The 25,885-nt window shown below is 37.0% G+C and overlaps 1 protein-coding gene across 3 annotated transcripts in view; it reads right to left on the bottom strand.

Annotated features, from left to right (window-relative positions):
* Positions 1 to 25,885, bottom strand: part of USP6NL (USP6 N-terminal like) — a 154,836-nt gene that overhangs the window by 92,107 nt on the left and 36,844 nt on the right. The window lies entirely within an intron of this gene.

Consider the following 25,885-nt stretch of genomic DNA (forward strand, 5'->3'; position numbering starts at 1 on the left):
TAAAGTCTTAAGGACAAGACTGACTGGATTTTTAAAAAGTTAAAGTTAAAAAATAATTTTAAAAATCAATTTTTAAAAAGTTAAAAAATTGGAAGGAAACTTAAAGCTCAACCTCTCATAAATGATGATGTCCCCTCGATAACATCTCTTAATAAGTCGTCATTCAATTTCTCCTTAAGGCTTCCAGAAATGAAAATCTTGCAAGTCAACTCATTCCAGCTTGAAGTGTTCTAATTATTATTAGAAATGTCTTTCTTTTAGTTCTAAACAAAATCAGGCTTTTCCACATGAGAGGCCTGTAAATACAAATCTCTTGACATATTCACACTGTCCAACACATGACATTTACTAAAGTCCCCTTTGAAATTTGATGCCCCAAATTCAACATGATACCCCAGAAAAGGTTTGGTGGGAGAACAGCAGCACTATTACCTCCTTTGATCTGCAAATATCCACTTTTATTTTCTGGCTGTTAAGTCAACTTAATGGGTTCATATTAGCATACACTTTTTTTTTTTCTTTTTTTTTTTTCTTTTTTTTTTTTTTTTTTGAGACGGAGTCTCGCTCTGTCCCCCAGGCTGGAGTGCAGTGGCTGGATCTCAGCTCACTGCAAGCTCCGCCTCCCGGGTTCACGCCATTCTCCTGCCTCAGCCTCCCGAGTAACTGGGACTAAAGGCGCCCGCCACCTCGCCGACTAGTTTTTTGTATTTTTTAGTAGAGACGGGGTTTCACCGCGTCAGCCAGGATGGTCTCCATCTCCTGACCTCGTGATCCGCCCGTCTCGGCCTCCCAAAGTGCTGGGATTACAGGCTTGAGCCACCGCGCCCGGCCAGCATACACTTAATTAAAATCTCTCACACCTCTCTTAGAAGCTTTCTCAATCTCAATACAGAACTTGATATTTTATTATTTTTAATTAACTCATTTTTCACTTTGGTCCATGACTATCCTATAAAGATATTTGTAAATCTTAATTTCATAACCTTACTTTAGCTATCTCTATCAACTTTGTACCTTTCTCCTAACCTTCATAAATCCAAAAACTGTAACTAAATTTTCACCCTAGCCACTGAAAAATTGCTGAATAAGCTAAGATCCTAGGACCCACCGCCAAAAACTTTCATTCTGATAAACATCAACAAATTAGTTTAACTATGGTCTATCAATCAATTATAAAATCTAAATATGACCTATATCCTCCAACCATCATTTCTTCTTCTAGTCTATGGTAGGATCATAGAAGACATAAATACCTTTCTAATACCCAAATAAAACTTATCTCCATGCTTCTCTTCGGAGTCTTGTCTTCTGGTACCTTTTCCATGTTTTACTACCCTTAAAAGACTATTAAATTACTCCAAAATAGACAGTCTAAGACAACAGCTCATCTAATCCTAAAGACCTAAATTTAAATGGTTTATAATCTCCTAACCGACCTTGAGCTTCAATGACCTCTCATTTCTGTCCATTCTCTTTTCTGTTTATAATTCTACTATAAAAAGAACAACAGCAACAACAAAAACAGATGGAAGCAAAACAGTCCAGGATATATATGTTTTCTTTATGTTTACATTATATGATATGTTCCAAACAGCAGGCCTATCTAGTTATTACTGATCTGTAGAATCCAAAATAAGCTTTTGAAGGTGTTTTATCAGACTCCACACTGTTCACAGATGTCAACTCATTCAGTCTTGACTTTTCCTGATGCTATGTTCAAGTATCTAATACTTTTTTCACTCCCTATTCATGATAAGCATTTTCTCCCACTTTTCACCCAAACTCTTTTTAAATGTGAACTCAAAGAGCACCCTAAGCAGCTACTTTATTTTATGTACAGTTCTTTACCTTTTCTTTCTCATGAGTATAAGTAGTCGCTGCAGATTTTTCTTCTATTGATCCAATTTTCCTTTCAGTCTGTGGTAATCAAGCCCACATTTAATATGCTTCTAATTCACTTTCCTAAAGTAAATCACATATCACTAACTGGGTATGAAATTTTCTTCCTTTACAAGTAGAAATACTAGGAAGATACCTAGAATTTCTACTTGTAAATACCATCTCTTCTACTTTACCAACACGTACTTCTTTATTAGTTAGAATTAGCCCCCAAAAGCAGTTCCCTTTATTATTGCCACAACCTCCTAAAATATATAGTACTCAACAGTGAGATTATAAAATGGATTTATTTATATTTGAATAAGCTCTGTTGTTGCCCTTAGATTCTTGCTGAAAAAAATGATGGTTACAAATGATAGCAAGATTTCATAGGCTCAAAGTTGTCAACATAACTGAAGGGGAAAAAGATAGTCTTTTAAACAAATGGTGCTGAAATAACTAGGTATCTATATGGTATCTATATCTATATTAAACCTTGGCCTTTACCTCAACAGTATTCAAAAATTAACTTGAAATAAACCACAAACACATATGAAAGTGTAAAAACTATTTAGAAGAAAACATAGGAGATAATCTCAATGATACTGTGTTAGCCAAATATTTGTTTTAACCAAAAATAAGCACAAACTAGAAAAGCTGATAAAAATGAGCTCATCAAAATTAAAAACTCTTGCTCTTCAAGGGATATAAATAAGAAAATGAAAAGGCAAGACTGGGAGAAAAATCTGTAAAATATGTATCGGATAGAAGGTTTACATCCACATTAAACAATTCTTACAACCCAGTAAGAAAAAAACAAACAGTCCGTTTTTTGTTTTTTATTTTTTAAAAAAAAGAGCAAAAGAGGCCGGGTGCTGTGGCTCACACCTGTAATCCCAGCACTTTGGGAGGCCAAGGTGGGCAGCTCACCTGAGGTCAGGAGTTCAAGACCAGCCCGGCCAACATAGTGAAACCGCATCTCTACTAAAAATACAAAAAGTTGCCAGGCGTGGTGGCACACACCTGTAGTCCCAGCTACTCGGGGAGGCTGAGGCAGGAGAATCCCCTGAACCTGGGAGGCAGAGATGCAGTGAGCTGTGATTACGCCACTGCACTCCAGCCTGGGCAACAGAGCGAGACTCTTCTCAAAAAAAAAAAAAAAAAAAAAAAAACAGGCAAGAGATTTGAACAGACACTTCACAAAAGACACATGGATATATGAACGGCCAAAAAATACACTAAAAGATGCCCAAAACCACTAATAATTAGAGAATGCACTCCAGCCTGGGCAACAGAGCGAGACTCTGTCTCAAAAAAAAAAAAAAAAAAACACAGGCAAGAGATTTGAACAGACACTTCACAAAAGACACACGGATATATGAATGGCCAGAAAATACACTAAAAGATGCCCAAAACCACTAATAATTAGAGAAATGTAAATTAAAATCACACTGAGATACCAAGACTGAGGTATCACTATGGTCAAAGTTAAAAATACTGAAAATATCAAGTGCTGCTAAGGATATGGAGCATCTAGAACTCTCCTGCAGCATGCACGAAAATACAAAATGGTACAGCCATGTTAGAAAAGAGAGCATGTATCTTATAAAGCTAGATATAAAACTGTATCATACTGACCAGCAATCTCACTCCTAGGTATTTACCCAAAAGAAACAAAAACATTTATTTATAAAATTTTTTATGTGAAAGTTCATACGGCTCAAAACTAGAAACAACCTAAATATCCAGCAATTGGTGAAAAGGTAAGCAAATTTTGGTTAATTCATACTTTGGAATACTATTCAATAACAAAAACAAAAAAAACTGCTGATAACACGGAACAATGTAAATAAAAGAAGTCAAACATAAAAGACTTCATACTGTAGAACTTCATTTATATGAAATTCTAGAAAATATATGCTTGCTTACTTGCTTATTTTGGTCCACTGGACCCACAGATCAGTCCATGTCATTTTATTTACCACTGTAACCGGTGCTCAGGATAGTGCCTGACACCTAATTGGTGGCTCGATAAACTTACTAAAAGACTGAACGAACAAGAATTATCTAGTTTAATCCTAATCACAACCGTAGTGATATAGATACCATCATAGCATGAGAGAACTGAGACTTAGAGAGATCAATGTTGGCCCAAGATTACATGGCTACTGAGTGGGGGTGCCACAGATCAAACTCAGGCCTCTCTGACTCCAAGTCCTGTTCACTTAACTATGTTTAATGTCTATATAGTGAAGCAAAGCTCACTGACATTCTACAACTTAAGTTGATTCACCTAGGATCTTAAGTTAGTGGTCAGATTCCATCATAAGTTTTAAGGACTATTCCAATTATTTCACTGTCATTTTGTATCAAATAATTCTTTGAAATAGTTGGGTCAGCTCAATTGTTTTGTTAAGCAGAGATAGTTACTAGGCCTGATGGTACTTCCTGAAATGGGCTTTAGTTGGTTGGTTACAACTAAATTTATAGCACATACCTAAATAACAGGTGCATATTTCCACTAAAGTAAATAATATAGTATTTACATATTCATCTTATTAACAAGAAAGTCTGTTTCACTACTCTTAAACATTACTAACTCTCACTATGCTATACTTCCTGCCAAGACTAAACATTGAAGTGACAGCCATCTTTAGTAAAAGATTTGAATGTGCTTAGAGGCGTGGCATACACACACCAATTAAGAAAAAACAAAGGTTATATTCAGCATGTGAGACTTACTACAATAATTCTATTCATTGGGGAAAAAAATGAAAACCAGAAAAAGAAAAGCAGAATGAAAGAGCTTCTGAATGACAGTGAACTTAAACAAGTGAGTCAGGATAGTGAGTCATCCTTCAGTGCATGCCTCAAAAATGTGAACAGATACTACCCTAAGTCCTACAATGTTAATGATAATCCTTTTCAAAATCAGGAAATAAAGCTGCTTTATGTTGAATTCCTGTTTTCAATGCGGTCATAGTTTTGCCACATGCATAATAATTGATAAGTGGTTTTAAGATTAGTCCTTGAAATCCTGCCCATGGATATGGGTGGCTGTGGAATGTGTAAGAGCATAACTAACTGCAACCACAGGTTTCGTGAAGCTCTATAACATCCTTTAGGGTGCGAATAAGATCAAGGAAACTCTTCTATATTGGTGTAACACAATTCACATTTTGCAGAAGATTCATATGCACCAATGGGAAACATGTCCACTAAACATATTCTTAGCTTTAAGTAATGAAACACTTATTTCCTTACAAGGAACCCCTTTCTAATTTGCCTGTTTCTACCAACACCATCACACTATCTCAGGCCTTAACTTCAAAAGCTTTGCTGCGGCCGGGCGCGGTGGCTCACGCCTGTAATCCCAGCACTTTGGGAGGCCGAGGCGGGCGGATCACAAGGTCAGGAGATAGAGACCATCCTGGCTAACACGGTGAAACCCTGTCTCTACTAAAAACACAAAAAATTAGCCAGGAGCGGTTGCGGGCGCCTGTAGTCTCAGCTACTCGGGAGGCTGAGGCAGGAGAATGGCGGGAACCCAGGAGGAGGAGCTTGCAGTGAGCCGTGATCACGCCACTGCCCTCCAGCCACGGGGACAGAGCGAGACTCCGTCTCAAAAAACAAAAAAAAGCTTTGCTGCTTTATAATTTTTTTTTATAGATTTGGCGGGGTAGGGGGGAGCGGTTGAAGCACACTTTTGTTACATGGATATATTGTGTAGTAGTGAAGTCTGGGCCTTTGGTGTATGCTTTACCCCACTAAAGGACACTGTATCCAACAGGCAATTTTCAAACCTCACTCCCTTCCCACCTCCCACCTTTTGGAGTCTCCAATGTCTGTTCCACTCAGTATGTCCATGTGTACCTATTATTTCACTCCTACTTATAAGTGAGAACATTGGCATCATTTTTAACACTTTATTTTTCCTTCACCCCTCTACCTGTAATTTCTCACTAAGTTTTTAATATTCTTTTCAATCATCCCTTCCTTTTTCATTTGCTCCACTACCATATTAATCCACAACCATATTTTGGCTACTGCATTGTTGAATGCAAAGAAAAAGCTGTTTTAAGACAGTGTACAATAATCCCAAGTGTGGTCTATTGGGATCATTTGGTAGCCATGTCACAAGTAACTTGCCAATAATGACAATTAACAACACTGAAATTCAAATCTTTCTCTAAAATAATACTCCTCTCACTAACTTCAGCTTCCACGTTTCCTTGTACAGATGACATTTCAGCAAGTACACCAGAAATAATATATAATTCACTCATGAGATATTCACTCAGGTGACCTGTTATGTATGCCACAACCAAATAAATGGCTGAAAATCAATGTTCCTTCATATATTATGGGAATATATACTTACATCCATTCATTGAACCCCCACTCCATTAATCAGTATTAGATTTGTCTCAGTATAACAAAAAACAGAAAGACTAGGTTGGGCACGGTGGCTCACGCCTGTAATCCCAGTACTTGAGGAGGCCGAGGTGGGTGGATCATCTGAGGTCAGGAGTTTGAGAGCATCCTGACCAACATGATGAAACCCCATCTCTACTAAAAATACAGAAATTAGCCAGGCGTGGTGGTGGGTGCCTGTAATCCCAACTACTCGGAAGGCTGAGGCAAGAGAATCACTTGAACCCGGGAGGCAGAGGTTGCAGTGAGCCGAGATCGTGCCATTGCACTCCAGCCTGGGCGACAGAGTGAGACTCCATCTCAAAAAAAAAAAAAAAAAAGCAAGATTAAAACAAGACAAGATGTTTATGTCTCTCCTGATGTCTAAGAAATCTAGATGCAATTCATCCAGGTCTGATATGGGGACTCTAGAGTCTACCAAGATCTAGGCTTCTTCCATCTTTCTTCTCCTCTATCCTCTTGAAGGCCTCCATTCTTAAAGCCACCTCATTAGGTAAAGACAGTTGCTGGTTCTCCAGCCATCACATTTGTACTGCAGACAGCAGGAGTGAAGGAAGGCGGGTGCAAGAGAGCAGAGTACACACAGAAGAAAGAGCAATGATGCTGCCCCAAAAAGAAACTGCGCAGAGGAAGTAAATTCAAGAGTTTTCAGTTTCACATGGCTGGGAGACAAAACTAGAGCTCAGGGCACAAAGCATGAGGGACCAAGATCCCACAGAGAAAGAAAGCAGTGAGAAATCAACCCAAAATCTGAGCCCCTTAACTCCTCAAAGCATCTGCCCATTCACAAGCATCACAGACTGAGAGAAACCAGGCAGAAAGTAGCAACAAAAACTGTAAAAGCTAAACAGAACTTCTGGCAGTCCTTAGAAAATAAAAATCAGAGTTCAGGATCCACTAAAGGGGCAGGAACCTGGTGAGCACCCAGACTCCAGTTCAAGCCCCTGAATGACTATGCCCTAGGATCAAAAGAGAACCAGAAATAAGCAAAGCCTTATAAATACTGAAATTCAGACAGCTCAAACATGATTGGACTAAGTTGTTTTGCCTTTTATTTTGCTGCCTGCAAGAAGTTAACAGCTTATCCAAAACCTCTACAAGTTTTTCATATGTACTAGCTGATGTTCAATAAAAAATTACTGGGCATATGAAGACATAATACCAAGAAAAAAAAGAAAAAGAAAAAAGGATACAGAGATAGACCCACAAGGTAAGAGAGCTTTTTTTTTTTTTTTTTTTTTTTTGAGGCAGAATCTCGCTCTGTTGCCCAGGTTGGAGTGTAGTGGTGCGGTCTCCACTCACTGCAAGCTCCACTTCCCCGGTTCACGCCATTCTCCTGCCTCAGCCTCCCCAGTAGCTGGGACTACAGGCACCCACCACCACGCCCGGCTAATTTTTTTTTATATTTTTAGTAGAGACAGGGTTTCGCCATGTTAGCCAGGATGGTCTCGATCTCCTGACCTTGTGATCCGCCCGCCTTAGCCTCCCAAAGTGCTGTGATTACAGTCATAAGCCACTGCACCGGGCCTGATTTTTTTTTGTTTGTTTGTTTGTTTTTTAAGAATCACATGAGGCCAGGTGCTGTGGCCCACGGCTGTAATCCCAGCACTTTGGGAGGCCAAGGCGGGTGGATCACCAGTTTGAGACCAGCGTGGCCAAAATGGCGAAATCCCGTCTGTACTAAAACTACAAAAGATTAGCCGGGCCTGGTGGCGGGCACCTGTAATCCCAGCTACTCAGGAGGCTGAGGCAGGAGAATAGATTGAACATAGGAAGTGGAGGTTGCAGTAAGCCGAGATTGTGCCACTGCACTCCAGCCTAGGGCAACAAGAGCGAAATTCAGTCTTGGGGGAAAAAAAAAAAAAATATATATATATATATATATATATACACACACACACACACACACACACACACACACAGAAGAGGAAAATAGATTAAAAAAGATAGAAAATACATGAAAGAGCTTAGGAGACATATGAAACACAAGGAAATGGTCTAATGTACATGCAGTTAAGAGTCCTAGAAAGAGAGGACAGACAGACTGGCACAGAAGCAGGTTCTGAACAGCTAATAAGCAAGAAGGGGAACTCACCAGTTCAAGAGGCACAACAAACCCCAAGCAGAACATAAGAAAAACGTACCTGGACACGTCAGAGTAAAACTTCCAAAAATTAAAAACAAAGAAGAAATCTTAAAATAGCAGTCTGAGAAAAAGACAACCTTCAAATGGGCAGCAGTAAGATCAACTGCAAATTTCTAAACAGAAACTTTGAGAGTCAAAAGATAATGAAATTATACTCTTAAAATGCTAAAATAACCAGCAACTTAGGATTTCAAGACATTCTGAAAGTTTCCTTCAAAACTGAAGGCAAAAATAAAGATATTTCCAGATAATGCCTGAGATATTTAATAGTGAGTACATATACAATAAAATAATAAAAGGGGTTCTATGAGCAGAAAAACATGAGCCCTGATGGACAAACAGTCATGAAGGAAGAAATACAGAGAAATGGAAAGGGTAAATGTATGGATACTAAATACATGAGGTTTACTATCTATATACAATTAAAACATAAAGCAACAATAACCCTAAAGGCAGACAGGGCACAAATGGAGTTAACTACCTTGAGGTTCTTACATTTTTCTGGAAAACAGATATCAGTACTAATTTGTTATAAAGGGATTAATAATGTAATCTAGGGTAACACTAAATAATAACAAAATGATTTATAACAGTATGAGAATACATAATAAAAACTATTCTAATACTCCAAAAGATGACAAGAAATTACAGGAGAAAAAGAATTTAAAACATGAAAGATAAAAACAGAAAGTCAGATTTAGACCCAAACATGACAATAACATATGTAAACAGACTAAACACACCAAGTAAAAGACAAAGGCAATCAGATTAAATGTAAAAAAAATACACTTATGCTATTTAGAAAAGAGATCATAAATACAAGCACTCAGCAAATTTGAAAGTAAAAGAATGGGAAAGATATATACCAAGTAAGCATGAAACTAAAGAGATGTGATAACACTGTACTTATCTCAGAAAAAGCAGACTTAGGCAATAATCATTATAAGAGATATAAAGTAACATTTTATTGCAACAAAACAATCAACCCAGGAGGAAGACCTAAGTATGGACCTAGTAACATAGTTTCAACACACATAAAGCAAAAATTGGCAAAATTAAAAGAAAAAGTAGACAAGTTCACACCATAATGGGAGATTGTAATATATAGAGAAGTCAGAGAGACACTTAGACCTCTAACAACAAATCAATCACATCCAATCTTTTGAGTCTATCAATCTGGCTCCCAATTTCAAGGGTACCAGCCAACTGAGGACCTGGTTTTTTTGTATTCCTTGATGCACAGACGAAAAGCCCACTGACTACTTCGCTTTGGATCACAGAGAATTTCAGAAGAAGTCTAGAACAACTCCATATCCTCAAAAGCATTTTTAATAGATCACTAAAAGCTAAAGCATACAATTTATTATTAATTATAAATGTCATTAATTATACATCAGATTAACTTTGCTGGACATTTTGTTGTCTAAACCTCTAAATTTCTACATGCTGTTTTCATGCTCAATCAGCTCATTCAATCACAATTTTATTCAACATATTAGAGAACTTGAAACTGTCTGCTTAATTAAAACTAGAAAACCTCTTAGTAATAGAAAGGATTAAGGGATAGTCACAAAAAGAGACAAATAGAGCCCAATACAGCAAAGGAAGCAAGTACAATACCCAACACTTAATAGTAATTAAGATTTGTTACCATTTTTAGTGCTTTTTTATGATAAAACCACAACTATGGATGGTAGAATCTATGTATTTTTCCAAATATACTTACCACAGAAAGCAGTGTGAATAACATATTCTAGTTCAAAGATGACATGATTTTAAGTGCAAATTTTAAATTGGATTATCTCCAACATTAAATCAGAGTCATGGGGCTGAAACCTGACTAGAGTGGATTTACAGGACAATGGAAGAGAAAGAATTGGCGTGAGTGTAGACAACTCCTTGAAGAAACAATATTGCAAAGGGGAGAAGACAAATCAAATAGTGGCTGACAAGGGAAGTAGGGTCCAATGAAGTATTTTTATATTTTATGGGAGAAATAACAGCATTTTGTATAATGACAGGAATGACCCATTAGTGGAGAACACTGATGACACAAAAGGAAGTAGGATCCAATAAAGTATTTTTATATTTTATGGGAGAAGTAACAGCATTTAGTATAATAATAGGAATGACCCATTAGGGGAGAACACTGATGACACAAAAGAAAGAACGAGACAGCTGAGTAAGCAATGTTCATGAGGGCATGAGAGCACAGAGACTCTAGTGCACGAGGAAAGAGGCTGGCGCCACACAGGGCAGTGCACACACGGGATACTGCACGGGCGGGCTCAACTGTAGCTGGAACGGGTAGAATATATGGGTTCAGTTGATGAAACGCAGGGAGCTCCAACAGTATTAGTCTGCTAGTCCATGAGGCCACTGGCTTCAAGTTTCTCCATACAGAAGCAAGATAACCAGCTGAGAATAGGTATGAAGAAGAAACGCTGAAGGTATGAGAAAAAAGGGAAAACTGAAACAGTCGTCTAAATGAATGAAGTATATAGTATGACTGTCAGGCAGCATCAAAAGCCTACCTGAGGTTCACAATCTCGAATTTTAAGGAAGGTTGTGGAGAGTTCTCCAGTCACATTCACATGCACAGGTACAAAGCGGCTGTAAAGTTGACAAGACCCTATTTGAGAAGTGACAGGTGGTACCAAAACAGTGACAGGTGGCTCCAAAACAACTTTAGAGCCCTAGCCTCTTCTTCCCTGCTTCTTTGCCCCCCAACTAAATGCCACTCCTACAAGTATGTGCAACAAGTATACACACTAACCTCCAAAATGCCCATGACACCATCATCTCAGGACCATCATTCCACAGCAGTATTCCGAAGTTCTGGCCCTTACTAAAAAGAGTTCCTCCGGTTTTCTCTCCTTGTCAACAAGTTCTCCCATGAGTGATTACATCCATTCCCAAAATGGTGAATCCTTTATCTATTTAATATGTCCCTCTACCCTTATATTCCCTGAATGCTAATCTGGATGTCTACACCTGAATACCTACAGGATAAATCCAAATGTGTCAAAACAACCCTTGATGGTCTGGCCCTCATTCGTGGTTGCAGAATTCCAAACATATCTCCTACCACTCCCCATCCATTGAACCCATAATCAAACCACGCTGTACTTGTTCCTCAAACACACTAGGCTCCTTAAAACCTCCATGCCTCTAAAGATTATCACATCTATTCACCTCAATATAAACGATATCCATTTAATCCTAATCAAATTTAAAGTAAACTCATACTGAAATTACATATAAATATCTAAAGAACTCAAACAGATCCATCCCTCCTTTGCTACAAAGAGCAAATACAGGGACTTTTTTTTCCTGGAGTTTTTGACAATGCTAATATGGAAGTATAATAACTACAACTAACCATAGTTTACTTTGCTTAATATTAGTATATATTTGGTAACTGCCTAGATGATATATTTAGATTAACTGCTAACAATTTTTAACCTACTTTTGAAAAACAAAACATTGAAAAGCAGTATAAGCCATTAAGTCCAGTTTGGTTACAGATTTCTATAATCATGACAGTACAATTTTCAAAATATCAGAAATGAGACCCTGCAAAATTCTCTAAGCTATAGGTCCAGGTTGTGTAATAGAGCAACAAAGGTAAGTCTTTTCTAAAACCAGGTAGGGGTGTGTGTGTACCCAAGTACTACATATGCAGTATATATGATATACAAACTAGTTTCTCGGGGAGGTTCTGAAGATTACAAATAAATATGTAAATGCTTTAGGATGTTTAAAGGTAATATTTATTGACCCAAATAACAATTTCTACTTCTCACCTTGAAGTCACATAAACAGAAAAATTAGAATTTCAAAAATATCATAAAAATAAGGATGCAGTCTACTTCGTCATTTTTTAGTACAATCAAAACAGCAACTTTAAGGTCACTTTCCAAACTATTCAGTGATTTAACACCTAAAATTTACATGCAGGGTACCCATGCACACTAGTAAGACTGTAGAGCTTGGAGAGTTATAATCACTTTAGGATAGTATACAGTCTTATTTGACCTTTTGAAATTTAACATTTATGGAGCTCCAAACATATACATATACAAAATCTAAGTAACATTACACTACGGTAATAAATGGAAAAGCAATGCACTAAGCCCAAACCTACTTCACTTTCTTAAACAATCACAAAGTACAACCTAAGCCTGGATCTAACATCTTCCAAACATAAATTGTTGTTAACTGATCATGGAGACAGATGGCTGCTTTCAACTCCTTGGGAAGGAGAGTCCCGTTTTGTTCCAATGGTGCACCCTGATGATGACTACTAGCCCTACAACTTGTTAGCTCTTTGACCTTAACTTCTCTAAGCTTCATTTTCCCTATTTGCAAAACTGGGATACCATCACACCATACAAGTCTTGTTTTAAGGATTTAGGTTTGAGGCTATACAGCAAGTAGTATTTGTACATAAAAAAAAGATGGATCAGGCAATAAAATATTAACAGAGGTCTTCTCTGAATAAGGAGATTATAAAGGATTTAAAAAAAAAATCTTGGCCGGGCGCGGTGGCTCAAGCCTGTAATCCCAGCACTTTGGGAGGCCGAGACGGGTGGATCACGAGGTCAGGAGATCGAGACCATCCTGGCTAACACGGTGAAACCCCGTCTCTACTAAAAATACGAAAAAAAACTAGCCGGGCGAGGTGGCGGGCGCCTGTAGTCCCAGTTACTCGGGAGGCTGAGGCAGGAGAATGGCGTGAACCCGGGAGGCGGAGCTTGCAGTGAGCTGAGATCCGGCCACTGCACTTCAGCCTGGGCGACAGAGCAAGACTCTGTCTCAAAAAAAAAAAAAAAAAAAACTTAACCTTACTTGTTCTATGTTGTCCAAGTTTTCTACACTGAGAATAATAATTCCATAAAAATAAAATAATAAAGTCTCATTTCATTCAAAAAAGCAAATACACTGCAAATTCCTAATTTCCCATTATCTTCTACAATAATAGTCACTGAGTACTTGCTCTATGCCGGATATATTACATAAACTATCTCCACTTAACGTTCATAGCAATTTCTGAAAGTGCCATCTAGGCAATTATAAAACATGTACTAATATTAAGCAAAATAAGCTTTTAAACATAAGAAAACCAAGGATCAGAAACGTCACTCCGCAGTTACAAGACGACACCAGGATTCAAATCCCAGTCTAACTTGCATGCTTTAGACACCACATTACTCAGGGTTAATGACCAACTTGTCAGCAAAGTCAAGAATCATCTTACTACTAAGGAGCAGAATATTTTAAGGCTTTTTTCTTATATAACTCTGGCCTAAAACACGCTACCCCTCCTTTCCTTAGTACCATAAAAAATTTCTCTAAAAGAGGAAGCAACACTTTTGGGTTATCTGTTTTTAAAAGATTCCTAGATTTGGCAATACATCACTGACTCAAGTAACTAAAACACAGATGAGACTCAAAAGTAAACAAAGAAGGAAAAAAGGCCTCTAAACAGTAAAATAAATATATATATATATATTCAAACAACAATAAAGTTCATTATTTTATCCATAATCAAGTCTCTCAAAATCTTTACTCAGAACTAATTTATCCTGTTTTTATTAAGAACAATTTTTAGATACAATTAAAACCAGGTTGATGGTTGCTTCATTCCCAAGTCAAAGAAGACTAGAAGCAGAAAATTAGAAATAGGAAAAGAGCTATTAAAAGTAGATACACTAATAATGTACAAGAAGTAACTGCCAACCTAAGGAGTAAGAAAGTTTAAAGAAATGTATATAGGAAGAATTAAAACAGTTAATCTACATCTATTTTGAGCACACTCAAGCAGCCCCGAATATCTCATTAGGCCCTGAGTCGCAAAGAAAAAACATTTAGTATACTCTAAATCATAAGACGGTAAAATTACATTTTAAGTAGTTTCATGCAGAATAGCTAAAATATGTTTGTGCTTTATACATCCAAAAAACTTCACATTGTAGAATACCTCATTTCCTAACTGAACACTTATTACATGCTTATAAAATATTCAAGCAATACAGAAACGCATTAAGAAAAGTGAACTCTCTTCTTCTACACCCCTTTCCAAATGAACTCTCTAATGTTAACTTTTTTGGTGTGTTTCCATAAAGTCTTTCTCCTCTGCACATTCCAAAACAGATTTAATCATGCCATACACATACACATGTGCATACATGCACAAAAACATACATGAACACACACGTATTTATAAGAAGGCACGCAACAGAACCATACTATGCACATTGCTTTCCAATTATTTTTCTACTCAAATATATTTCATAGACATTTTTCCAGGTCTTTTCAGATAAATCAAGCTTATTCTTTTTAATACTATTGTACTTCACCATATGGATTTGCCATAATGTACTAACCTTTCTTCTACTGACAGGTAAGTTCTACTGGTTTGGGTATTGTAAACAATGCTACAGTGAAGATCTTTGTGCATGTTATCTTTTGCCCAGGTGCAGAAATGGTATTCCTATAGAACACTGACTTGCAGACCAGAATTAGTAGGCCAGATGAAACACAACTTTTAATTTTGATAAAGAATACCAATTTGTTCTCTTACCAACGATGTGTGAGCACCTTTTTCATCACACTGAACATTGGTCCCATTTATTAATTTTAGCCAGTTTTGAAACAGTATTTCATTATTATTTATATATGCATTCTCAAACAATTCAAGTTCCTATCCAGTATTCGCCCATCTTCCTAAGAGAATGCCAGATCTTTTTAGCAAAAATGCTCTGAGTACAAAAAAAAAAAAAAAAAATGCATTCCCAGGACCGCTTGCAGCTAGCAGCAGCCATGTGACACAGTTCCAGCTGATGGCTTAAGGAAAAGCTTTTGATTTTCTTACACAGGTGACACCCACTTCAGATTTCCCCTTTTCCTTTTTCTTCCGGCTTGGCTCTTGGACCTAAGGATGAAGATGCAGCCGTCATCACATATCTCTGAGGACAAAGACTAAGTGTGGCTGAGGAGAAAAGTGAAAAGAGCTGGATCACTCAAGCCATTGCTTGGCCACCGTGACTACTCTGAGTCTAGCTAGCCTGGACTGTTTCAGCCACTCAGCCAGGTTTTAAATTACTTGCATCTAAATGTAATTCTAACACTGAACAGTCCTCTGATTATTTATGACACTCAACATTCATATGTTATTAGTCATTTGTATTTCTGTGACTTGTCTATTTTATCTGCCAAATTTTCACTTGTTTCTTGATCTAAAAGCATGGAATTCCACACAGTACAATCATATGTGAATTGACTAATTTCTCAGTATTCTAGTTTTATTAGGCATTAGTAAATAAGTTTTGGAAGAATAACAGTAAGGGTCTTTTGGTAGTTTCTTGAAAAAGTAGACATCCATTTATCATGCAATCTATGAATCACATTCCTGGGTATCTATCCCAGAGAAATAAAAATTTCTATTTATGTCTACACAAAAATCTCAATGTTCATAGTAGCTTTATTTGTAATAGCAAAAAAAATAAAAAATAAAATAAAACAAATAAAAAACCTGAAACAATCCAAATATCCTTCAGTATGTAAATGGTTAAACCAACTCTGGTACATCTATACTGTGGAATACTACTAATCAATAAAAAAGAGACAAACCATTGATATGTGAAACAATTTCATGGATATTAAGTTTTTAAAAATCCCCAAAGATAATATAATCTATGATTCCATTTATATAGCATTCCCAAGATGATAAAGTTAAAGAGATGGAGAATGAATTGGTTGCAAGGGGTTAGGGAAGGACAGGGAGGTGTGGGGAAAGGTATGATAGAAAGGGCGTAGCGTTAGGGAAACCTAGAGTGATGAAACTGTTCTGTAACCTTGGCTCTGATGATGGTTACACATTACACAAATCTACACATAAAATTGCTGAGGACCCACCACACGCGCACACACACACACACACACACACAGGCATGTCACACACGCATGCATGTAAAACTAATGAAATCTGAATAAAGTCTGTGGATTATACCAATGTCAATATCCTGGTTTGATATTTAACTAAAAGTTATGTAAAAATGGAGGAAACTGAGTATAAAGTACATGGGATCTCTCCGTACTGCTTTGCAACTTCCTATGAATCCATAATTATTTCAAAATACATTTTTCTAAAAAGTACTTGGTGCTGTTTTCAAAAAACCCATAATTTATATACCCATTCTCTGCTTTTCAACTTGCTCCCTGCAGAGTTTAGGTGAAGTTTTTCCTTCTTTTCAGCTCAACTCCAGTCCCACATTTCCAAGGCGAGGCTTCCCATAATAATCAGAAGTGCAAGAGAGCCACTGCCTCCATCGATTCTGCACAGACGACTCCCAGTCCCTGAGCATGCAGCCCTCAGGAAGCTGGGATTACCAAGGACAGCCATTCCAAAACAGCATTTTGTTGACATTTTGGATTGTTCACATTACAGAAAGATAAGGGCTTTCTCACAATTATATAAAACTTAAGGGAATATTCAAATGTTCTTAGGTAGTCGTTTAGATTAGTCCAAGCCAGATTTTCAAAGCACAGCATGTATATTTTGTTAGATGTTTCTGTTAACTGCCGTCATGAATCTAGCAGATGTTCAGGTAACAGTCATTAAAAGCTCTCCATGACTAAGTAGCATAATGACCTTTTATTAATCACTGCATATGGTATCTGCCAAATGGGAGAGAAACAATACTCAAGCAGCCTTTTGTTAAGGAGTAACAAGTTATCTGAATGAAGATACTTCAGCACATTTAAATTACATTTAAATTATATCAAGATAGTGGTATAAACATTTAATTCCAAGTAGCATTCTCAATAAAATAACTCATTGCAAACCTAATTGTTCTCTAGAGAACATTCATAATGTTTACTGGGCAGTCTGTTTCAGTAATAATACAAAGCAAGAATTGAATCCTCTCAGTAATTAGGTAACTGATTAAATTTATCAATTATATACTATCTGTTATCTCACTTAGATGATAAGCCATACAGAAACAAATACCAGGCAAGCTCATGAACCACCAAATTCTTCAGAATTATTCACTTTTCTCCAAAATGATGAATGAATTGCAGTCCCTGCCCTCAAGAAGCTGGCAGCTTAATAAAGGGTACAACCCTCTAGAAAATAATCATAAACACATATGCTGTATGATAGCAAGTAAAGATATATTCAAAGAGCTACTCTAAACCATTTCCAAGTGGAACTTAGTACCTCTGCTCTACCAGTTCCCAGCTATCCCCTACGATACTTCTAAAAAATATGAGAAAGCAACACAAGATATTGCATCAGTGTCTGAGAAGACTGAGTACCTTCAATTACACTGCAGGACCACATGTAAATTTGATTCATATTGCTGATTTTATAGTATCCACTCTTTTCTCCATTACCATGATACAAGGTAACTTGCACAACATATATTTGGGATAGTACATGCAATCCAAAATGCAGCTCTTGATACTGACTAATTACAGATTTGCCACTTGTACTGCTGTTTATCAAGCAACTCACAGTAACAAGTAGAGAAGCAGTATGATCTTAATACACCACAAATAGACATCATTCTAAAGGAGTTAACGTTTCTACAGTTTTTTTTCTCACGTGAAGTTAATAGCCCATTTAAAGTGAAAAATAACCTAAATCATACCTGGATGTCATTATCACAGAAACATAAAAACTATGTTTTGCTTCTTATATTAGGTGGTATTTTTTCTTTTAACACTATTTTTCCTTTGTTAAACATATGCGATATGCACTTGAGTATACCCAGGAAGACCGCAGAAAAAAGCAACATGGAGCAAATCAAAGAACATGGGAGATAATTTAAAGAAGCAAGAAACCAAGATAAAATCAGCATTCTTTAAGAATGTATCATCCAGGACAGGTGCAGTGGCTCACGCCTGTAATCCCAGTACTTTGGGAGGCCGAGGCGGGCAGATCACGAGGTCAGGAGATCGACATCATCCTGGCTAACATGGTGAAACCCCACCTCTATTAAATATACAGAAAAATTAGCCGGGTTTGGTGGCCAGTGCCTGTAGTCCCAGTTACTTGGGAGCCTGAGACAGGAGAATGGCATCAACCCAGGAGGCAGAACTTGCAGTGAGCCGAGATCATGCCACTGTACTCCAGCCTGGACGACAGAGCAAGACTTCATCTCAAAAAAAAAAAAAAAGAGAATGTATCATCCAGAAAGCATCTGCAATGGTGATTTACACGTCACCATGGTGTAGGGTAGCAAACTGCAGTGATCAGAGCTACTATCCAGCCCCTCACCATTGAGGCCAATATGCACAGAAGTGGAGAGGCTGGTAAGGAGTAGCACATTTCTGATGCTGACATCACAGATGGCAGAATGGGTTTTGGATTCCCTTTATTTCAGAGATTACTTGAACAAATGTAGTTTTGATATTAATAGCAATACTGATTGCAATTCAAATATTGAAGATTCTTTTCTTCAACCAGCATATGTTGAGCATTTATCATATGCACAGATAATACCGCTCCACATGCCAGGAGAGTTTACATGCCATTGGAAGAGATGGTCATCACCATTAAATATTTTTAACAACAAAAGCAGTGATTAATGAAAGAACAAAACACAGGGCTAGAGCCGGATGGCTGTGAAAATGAGCTGGGAAGGGCAGGCTGTACTCTTCGAGATGCCTGATGAAGTAGGCTGTGCTTCACCCTGAAAGCAGTGAGCACTCATAATACATTTTTAAGCTAGAGTGTGTGGCAGAAACATGAGTCTAAATTGTGGTAAAAGAGAAACATGAAAAATGCATTCAGCAGGTTGGCATATATAAATAGTTTCTCAAAGGGCAATAAAAGATACAGAAAGGACAAAAAAAATCAGTACTCCTACAGAGCATAATAAATCTGAACACCACGCACATTTGTTTATTTACCAAACACCACATATTTACCATGTGCTTAAATGGGGGCCATTCTAAGCACTTTACAAACGCTGCCTCCTTTAATCCACATTCACAAACTTATGAGAACTTTTGTCTGAGGTTATTAATCCAATTTTACATATGAGGAAACTGAGGCACAGAGAAACTAAGTTGCTCAAGGTCATAAGACTAGTAAGTAGTGGATTCGAGAGCTGAACTCAGGCAATCTGGTTACACAATCTATCCAATACTGTCCAATAGAGCTTGCTGCAATGTGGCTATGGAGCACTTAATATGTGGCTAGAATGAGGAACTAAATTTTTTATTTTACTTAATTTTAATTATTCAACCACATGTGGCTACTGGCCACCATGCTGGAGAGTTCAGACCATATTCTTACTTAATATACGGTCCTGCTTTACTAAGAGGCTCAGTGACAAGCAAGAGAGGAATGGTGCGGGGCACAGTGGCTCACGCCTGTAATCCCAAAACTTTGGGAGGCCAAGGCAGGAGGACTGCTTGAACTCAGGCATTTGAGACCAGCCTGGGCAACACAGTAAGACTTCATCTCTACCAAATATAAAAAAAAGTTAGCCAGGCACGATGGCGCATGCCTGTAGTCCCAGCTACTTGGGAGGCCAAGGCAGGAGAATCACTTGAGCCCAGGAGTTCAAGGCTGCAGTGAGCTATGATCTCACCACTGTACTCCAGCCTGGCTGACAGAGCCTGACCTTGTCTCAAAAATTTAAAAATGGAGGAGGGGAAGGAATGGTGCTTAAATAGTCCATTGCAGTCAATTTTATTCTTTAAATTTCATTTTATTTTTAATTGACAAACAATTGTATATGTTTACAAATTTAATGGTTTAAACAATTCAGAGAAAACCTTTCAAGGTCATTTCAAGTTTCAAGTAACAACTGACTGTAAAATTTACCAACTTACTTCAAAAACTCCTTTCCATAGTTAAGACAATGGTACACTGGGCCAACGAGCTAAATAAAATGGACTCAGTTTTCTTTAAAACATTATTAAACTAATTACAATCTGTACTAAATATATCTCCTCACTAAAACAAAGTCCTGACAAAACTTTTATTAACCCTACCCACAACACACACACAATTTTGACTTCAAATATGACATATCTAAATTTAAGGAATAAATACACTGCTTATAGTTTTCCAAGTACAAATGAGGGAACACTGTTATAAAAATTAACAAACATCACTATATTGAAGCAGACTGCTATCCACAGAGCCCTGTATTCTGTTCCAGACATAAACACCTACAAACAAATTATTAGCCATCTAAGAGGTCAGAAGAGCAACATCAGCAACAGAATAACAACAATAATAAAAATAACAAAAACATCAACAGCAGCTTACCTCTATTCCTTACAGTGTGGCAGGCATTGTGTGAGTCCCTCATACACATGGTCTCACACAGCCCTTATAACACCTGGGGAAATACACACTATTATTATCTCTACTTTTGAGATAAAGAATCTAGTGCACAGGGAAGTTCCATAACTTGCTCAAGGTTACACAGCAAATGAGTGAGCAAATCCAGGATCGAGACCTCTGATTAACGCCCACGCTATTAGCTGACCACCTCTTGCTGCCTTTCCTCTTCATTAAATCACTCACGTAACTGTGGATCAGCCTAGTGGTCACATGTGAAAATCTCTAAAAGCCAGTCATAACTAAGCCGAATGCACAACTTTCTAAGACTACTGTTACCTGATGTATCAATGTGTGTGTCGGGGGGTAGTTGTGTGTGTGTGTGCGCACTTGTATGCAAAGAGTAAACATAGGTAGGCATTTTGAATTGACATTGTAATTCAAGAGGTTACCATAAAAAACAAAAATGGCTTCAAGAAACTAATTAGAATATGAATGTCAATGCTCTGTAAGATCTTAGAGAACATCTAATCACATAACAGATAGTAAACACCATGACACAAAGACATTCACTGACCTACCTAAAGTCATATGGTAGTAAAACTAGATCGCAGGTCTTCCAGCTCCCAAATCAATATCCCTCTCACCACATTCTAATAGCCACATCCATGTTTCACCTTAGGATATATGCTACTTCTAAATAAGACTGCCGAATCCCAGCACAGAACAAAGTACTTTGTAACAGTGTTTAAGTTATATATTTAAATGACACGCTTTTACTTCTAGTCTTATTCTTTACCACATTAGATGCCATACTAGAGAGGATCAGTTTGACTACAAGTAACAGGCCAAAAAAGTCTAAAGGTAACTAAGGGTTGGTACAAATGTTCCTTAGTGTCACTGGTGTCACAAAAGACTAGCCTTCTCTATTTCTTCTACCCCATATTGCTTTTGTCCTTATGGTCACATCATGGCTGCTATAACTCCACGAACTGCACTCACATTCCAGGTAGAAAGAAGGATGTAACAGAAAAGCAGAGGTGACAACTGTCTCAGAAGGTAAAACCTTTCCAGAAATCCTCAGCAGGCTTTTGCTTACATCTTAAGAAAGAGAGTTCATTTGCTGGTTTGTTTTTTAACTGAGGGCACTAGCACTCTAAACGAGAGAATGGAGATTGGGTGGACAATGAACACTGTCTCAAGCAGCCACTTCTCAAGTTCTCATTCAATAATTCTTGTCATGGTATCTTCTTTTTTGGTCAAGGGCATGAAAACTTTGTAAATCACAAAGAACTACAAACCTACAACTAAATAAATTAGATGTTATAACTTTAGTTTCATAAGCTTAAATTGTCAACATATATAGCAAAATGAGTACATTTTAAATACAACTGAAAACGATTATCCATCTACAAAATATCTGATATATCTGCAATATCTACAAAATAATCTGAAAGGGTTCATTTATGTATTTATCTGTCCATTGCTTAAGTTACTAGTTATAATATTTCGCTTATCTAAGACCATATTATAACAATCTTAACCATCTAAAACACAACTAAAAAAACAGAATGGAAGTAGAAATGTTCAGTAAGTCAAACCAACAAATGTATTGCAATTAATATTTATTGGTCAATTTAATAAATATAATCTTCATGTATAGAATTTTTAAAGTGTAGTAATAGAAGCAAAAGCAAAATGCTAAGAGAATATAAAGAATGAAATGATTCAATCTAACCTAGAGAAGTGAGGGGAGAACAAGTCAGGGAACATGCTTTTTGGCAGGTGTGGTACTGGAACCTGAAGGCTGATCTGATAAGGAGTGTGACTGCTGGAGAAGGAGGGAAAAACTCGCCATCCAGATGGAGCAGCACATTTGGGAAGCAGCAAGTATTCTGATGTAGCTGGCACAGAGGGTGCGTGGAGAGATTTAGTGATACAGCCAGAAATATCGCATAGGTTAAGCCCAAATTCTAGGTTTTATGGCAAATTGTTTCAGAAAGCCATTTCACACAGCAGTAGAAGGGTGGCACACAGAGTTAAATGATCAGGCTTCTTCATGCATCCTCCCCCATCACCGTAAGAGGATTCTTCACGTTTGCGCACCTCCTTCACCTATTTTCTTGCCGTACATAACAATTTGCAGTTTCCCAACACTTTGTGCCCTCTCTTACCTTCGTGACTCTTCCTTCAGGATGCTCACACAAACTCTCTTTTTCCCTACATTAGCTAGCCTTTATGCATGCCTTCAGACTTGGCTCAACTGACAGCATCAGTCACCTCATCGAACAATTTAATTCCTTCAGTCCTCTCATCACCAAATGAGGGAAAGTTAAGAGGGTCAGTTAAGGACCTCCCCGCTCGAGGTTCCATAACCTTGTCTATTACAACGCCTGTCATAACACTGTAATCACTGACTTTCGTCTCTGACCACTTGCATCTGAGCTCCGTGAGGATACATCTCTACACCCTTGCATCTAAGATGTGGCAAGTATTCAATATGTGTTTATTGAATAAAATGAATGGGGAGGCTGTCATAATCTAAAGGAAAAGTATGAAGGAATGAACATGGGAAAGAAAAGGTCAGGACAGATACCAAAGCTCGTATGTCTTAATAACAAGAGAGACCCTTCAAGGCCCTTATTCAAAATCTACTCTTACTTTAGAATTAATTTTAATAACCTTGGTCATCAGGTTCTCTAACCTACAAAAAGTACAAAATTAAGAATTTGAATTATTAAGAAAAATTCAATCATATTTAGCACACTTCTGTTTAACAAGATAGAGAAACATGCACTGTTTTTCAAAAGTTTTTTAATTCAAATAAACATGAGGCTTTTAAAGGAGAAAACCAGGATCTTCAGTAACACACAGCTCTTAGGCTTACACTTACACCTTATACACATCTGAGGAGATGGTGTGGCTTTACTTTTCAGTTGGCTCAATGGTGTCTCACCTTGCCAATCTAGTGAAGCTTGGCCCTAGAGATGCAGGCCAATGAGGACATTTGAAGGGAAAACTGTGAAAGTTTGTTTTTCCAATTTGCATAGTTATCACTCATCCCATCCTTTTCCCTGGTCCACCAGGTTACATTCTCTTAACTCTGCCCATGACAGCCTCATGTCAAAACACACTAACCCACTAGACTATGTTGCCTAACTACACAAACACTTATTAGACAAGACTGTCTTAACAAACGCATGTTACACCATTCATCTATTCTTCCATTCATTTTTATAATTTCCCTCCCTCCCCAAAATATATATATATATATATATTTTTTTTTTTGAGACAAAGTTTCACTCTTGTTGCCCAGGCTGAAATACAATGGTGCAATCTCAGCTCATGGCAACCTCTGCCTCCTGGGTTCAAGCGATTCTCCTGCCTCAGCCTCCCAAGTAGCTGGGATTACAGGCATGCACCACCACACCTGGCTAATTTTGTATTTTTTTTAGTAGAGACATGGTTTCTTCATGTTGGTCAGGCTGGTCTCGAACTCCCGACCTCAGGTGATCTGCCCACCTTAGCCTCCCAAAGTGCTGGGATTACAGGTATGAGCCACCGCACCTGGCCCCCAAAATAATTTTTAACCATATCCTTGACTCTTACTTAGCATAAGTTTGTTTCTATCTCATACCAAGGAAAACTATTTGATAAAAACTTCTCTCAAACCATTTATCGTAATTTTATCCCAAATTTTGATACTTCTAAGATAATTTTCTCTTCACAAATAAATTTCATACTATTTATAATATTAATATGAATACAACACTTAGAAATGCCACATTCTCTCTACATCCATCCAAATTCATACTATATTTTAAAGAACTGATTAAAAAAAAAAACTCTCTTCTTAGGAGTCAGTGTTTTATATTTGTCTGAACGGCTTTGTTTTTTTCAAGGAGTCTGTCAATATGAAAAATTGGTAAAATGTAACAATATTCTGCAAAAGGATAAAATAGTAAATTGGTTAATGATTAAGAACACTATAAGAAGAGGTTTGAAAAAGCTTCTAAGAAAAAAATGTATGTATATACTTCCTGCTTGTTACAAAAAAATATTATGTCTGAAAAATTTTAAACAAAAGTCTGAGAACAAAAGCCATTCTACTATTTTAATATACTGCTACTACTACTTTAATATAAGATATAAGTATCTTATTTAATATATAAGTATCTTTTGGTAGTATTTTTTATATCTCATGTTTCCTGTAATATATGAGATATATCTATATATGTGCATTTGAAAAGGCACAAAAATTATTATTCTTTTCCCTAGGTATATTCCAAGTAACTGTGATTGTGAATGAAAACAAAAACTAAGAAAAATTTCCAATAAAAAATTCTGACTGTAAAGGTCAAACTACATAAATCTGACATTTTCAAACAGATGGGATTAAATTAACTAATTGATATTCTCCTGAAATAGTAAAAGCAGTATTGTCTTTAGATACCTAACCTGCTACTGAGAGATGGGAATGTAGTTTTCTATTTCAGAAAGGGAGCAGAAATAAAGTAGAAAGCAAGAGGTAAATAACTGTAAAGTATCCTAAATAATACTGCCACATTTTTAAAGGTAAATGACAGCAGTCTCTCTTTTTGAGATGCATATCTGTTCAATCATTAAATACCACATTCTTCCACAAAATGAAAAAAAAAAAAAAAAGACGAGATGCTAAGATTTCTTTCAGCTCTAATATTCTTTATATGGTTGACTATTTTATGTATCACAATTCATACTATCATGCTAAATCATTTTACATAAGACTTATGGAATCTCATAAGCTTTACTTTAAAACAGATTATATCACATTAAAGAAAAAATATAAAATAATCTACATTTTATATCATCTGAGTTATATGTACACTCTTCAAATCATATAAAGATAGAATGCTTAATACATGTGAATGCTTACATGTGAAAAGGCTGATATATCAATTTACCAACTGATTTTAAACCATAATTTAGTGAAACTGCCAATATAATCAACTGAGTTGATGGCCTGTGATTTTTGAAAATCAATTCCTAATTATCATTTTAGAAATGTACTATTTTAAATGCTTAAAAAGTAAAATATACAAGTCTATCTTTAAAGATGTATCTACATTAGCTCATTT

This window comes from Macaca thibetana, chromosome 9, assembly GCF_024542745.1.
Source record: "Macaca thibetana thibetana isolate TM-01 chromosome 9, ASM2454274v1, whole genome shotgun sequence".
NCBI classification, from domain to species: Eukaryota; Metazoa; Chordata; class Mammalia; order Primates; family Cercopithecidae; genus Macaca; species Macaca thibetana.